We start from the raw sequence: 3,978 nt of genomic DNA on the forward strand, positions 1-3,978 counted from the left end.
TTAGGTACAATAATTTCGAAAAACATAATATAAGTTATTTTATATTTTGTTAATAAATTGCTAATTGATATTAACTTTTAAAAAATAAAATGTTCTTTAAAGATATTTCCTCTGTGCGAGTACTTATTTTTACATTAACTGTAAACATTTTTGAGAAGATCCTGTGGATAATTACAGCATGATAAATAGTGCTATCTGTATGGGGATCCGTAAAACAAGAATTTTCATGCTTTTCACCTCGTTGAGTCACTCTTACGCGGAAAGTGGAAATATTAATTAGCATCCAGACGAATCCACATTACACAGTAGCATCAAAGGAAATGTCAAAAGAGTTGAATTTTGTAAAGACTCCTTATAGACAAAAATTTACATGAGTGCGTTTCAATAACATAATCGATAAGATTTTCTTAAAATGTATCGTGCACTTAACTTAAATGATGCCTAATTTGGAAAGGAGACTTTAATTAGCTCTTTATCATATTATTTCATAATTTAAAGTTCATTAAAAAAGATTTTAATAAATATCTTGCTAAATAGTTTTTCTGTTTTTTTCTACTAATAATAAAACAAAAGAATTAAAAAACTTTTCTTGATGTAAATTTTATCTCTTTCTCAAACAATAGGGGAAAATTCCGATATCTAAAGAAAAAGTTAAATAAAATTAACGATTCTTTAAATCTATCGATTATAAAAGTCTTTACTCAAAAGATATTCCAGTTATTTAGCTTTAAACTATATACAACAATAATTAATTCTTATATTTAAATATTTATCGACTTTAAAAAATTTTTTTCTTAGACATTCGCAATTCTTATATATGTTCCCTCATCAAAAGCATCAAAAACATGTAATTTTAAACGTAAAGGTGTTTTAAATGGCATGTGTGTTTTATATATAGTCTCGTGTTGTAGTGCGGCTAAATGTATAGATATAGGACTATTTGTTGCAAGAGATAAGTAGCTATCACTATTCTAATAATATTGCAATCGTATCTTCCGCTTTACCTCGTATTCGCAATTCCCAACTTTTCCCTACACATATTTTCAAATATTGAAATATACATATATTTTATATAGATTTTCGTAAAATAGTATGAAAAATAACAATTTTATTGGAACGAATATAAAAAAATTTGATTATAATTTAACATAAAATATGTATTATCAAATTAATTGGGATACTTAGGGAACTTTATCAACGCTTTCAACTTTAAATATTCAGTAAAATATTGGCTCTTCAACTTCTGTGGTATTATCAAAGTGATAGAAGCCGCTTAAAATTAGCTTTTATGCTTGAAGGATTATGCTTGAAAGTCGCTAGCAGATTTTGAAAATCTTTCGTTAAGTCCACTGAATCGTCGTGGAAGCGTAAAATCCTCGCTCACTTGGCTAAAACTTTCGTTCAAGCACAAAACCTAGTTGGATGGATAAAAAATCTGCAATTAATAATATATTTAAACCGTATTTGTAATTTAATTGTATATTTTTATGTGTGAATATTCCAGAAAAGGATATACTTTAGCGCCTTTTTCGCGGATTTATTATTTCTGATATATTTAGTATAAACCACTACTTGCGTCGCTTTCATAAATACTGACAAACTGCTTAGAGCGTATCGTGTTTAATTTAATTAATTTTGTGAAAATATAAAAAGTTATAACGAATCAGATTTTGAATTACAATTGTAAAATTAAACATAAAAAATTTTTAAATTTTATTTTCACAATAACCGTAATGACGAAAAAACTGTAATATTGTTTTGAATATTTTAGTTTTAGTACCTACATATCAAAAATTTTGCTTTTATTAAAGACTCAATGTGTGTAAAAATTTCATTTTGTGTAATTTAGTAATATATAAATTTTTTACAATATTACAAGTAATTTCTAAATTAGTGGATAATTACTAATATCAATGTTAAGTATACTATTCAGCGAATGTAATCAGTGAATGAAACATGAGATCCCTAACCTAGCTTTACATTATGCGATTTTTTATTATGTAATCTAACTATAACCTTGTTTCAGTGCAAATTCAATGAATATAATATTAGAAGATTCAAATTAATGTGCAAATATCAGTATTTTAGTTATATAATGTTCAAATATTTTTCCTCTTTTAGATGAATTTCACTGATTATCCAATGGCAAATATCCGATGCCACTGGGTGATAAGTGACTCCATTGATTCAGATTTAGAAAGTATAATATATATATATATATATATATATGCTTTATATACATATTTTATTTATTGAATTTTGTTCGTTTTTTACATGTATATTTATATTCTTTGTATATATGAGTTTCACAGAATCCAATTACTGCGTGTCGGTTTACTACTTGACTTTGCGAGACTACTTGACTTCACTTAAAAAACTTTTTTATCGGAAGATTTAGTCGATTGGTTGATGGGGATAGGTAATTTAGATTCTCTTCAAGCATGAAATCGATATTTAAGTTACCAAAACTTATCAGATTTCTATCGAGTCTTCTAAAGTCTCGAGTACGCTTCTCTACTGTAACCAACTCGAAGATGTAGCATCTTTGGCAGTGGCAGCGCCTGAAACATGTAATAACAGAAGGATATTTAGCAAAATTTCATTAATAAATTAAACTAAAAATGACAATAATATAAAAATATCAAAGATCATAATAAAAATAAAATACTGCATAATAGAAATATTATATTTTATTTAAGATATTTAAGAGTTAAAAAAATCTTAATAAAAGAGCCACAAACTTGTACGAAAATAATTTATCGAAATCATTGTGCACGATCTTCTGTCTACATGTTCACACCGACATCTATATTTACACATAAGCATATATTAATTCTCATACTATATTTACATTGCAAGTACATAGATGACCAGCAGCTTCATTAATCAGGTTGTCTTCATGATGTTGTTTGCATGGGATTAGATAATATTTGCCAGTCGGTCCTGTTTATTCTGGAGCAAGAATGCTCGAAGAGAGTCAACGTGATTCGCACGAATCCTTTGTTGATCAATAAAATTTGGTGCTTACATAAGCCGGATAATGAGCTTGTACGTTTGGACAAAGGTTACGTTAATTACGCCTTATATGCCCGCATTTATGACTACATACGTAGGTTTACATAATTCGTGCTTCGCATTTACTTTTATTGTGCCGCAAATGAGTTGCTTTGCACATATCACAACGCGCGTTACCGTAAATGTGTCTTAAACTTCGCCGCATACAAAAGCATAGCGTGGATTTTAACATATTGAACCTCATCTCTCATACAAAAGCATAATTGACCATATAAAATCTTTTTAACCCTTTCGTAAATTATCGTTACAAACACAGAGAAAAGAATTAATGTTCTCGTTCCTTTCTATTACGACATAAAGATGACAAATGTGCAAGTCGCTTTCGAATTTTTTTTTCACAACAAAATTAATCTCGAAATTTATAAATAATTTTCAAAATTATTTTCAATTGCTATTAAAAACAAAGAATATATAGAGAATAAATATAATAGAGAGAATAAAATTATTCTCTATTATAATTATTAGAATACTCGGATTTTTACCTAGCACTTGACAAATATTATAGTTTTATTATTACGATTCAAAACTTGAATGTCTCTCTCTCTCTCTCTCTCTCTCTCTCTCTCTCTCTCTCTGTTCTTTTTCTTTCTTTTCATTGGTCATACGATCGATTTCGCAAAAAGAAAAATAACTGTGCCATTAGTCTGATTACGGTTTCGTATTACTTGGTTTGAGTACTACCTGAGCTTTTCTAGAATGGCGTTTGGTCATTGTACGCTCTGGTAAGCTTGGGTTGAGAAAGGTATAAGCTAGTATAGGTAGTATAAGAAGGTAAAACCACGAGTTCATTAATTTTACCCCTCAAGGCAAACCTTGAGTCACACAAAGCACGTCCCTACATTAACACGGTGCACAATACGAATAAATATATAGAGTGAGTGAATTTTGAAGTGATTTATACAT

Source organism: Atta colombica, unplaced genomic scaffold (genome assembly GCF_001594045.1).
Source record: "Atta colombica isolate Treedump-2 unplaced genomic scaffold, Acol1.0 scaffold205, whole genome shotgun sequence".
Taxonomy (NCBI): domain Eukaryota; kingdom Metazoa; phylum Arthropoda; class Insecta; order Hymenoptera; family Formicidae; genus Atta; species Atta colombica.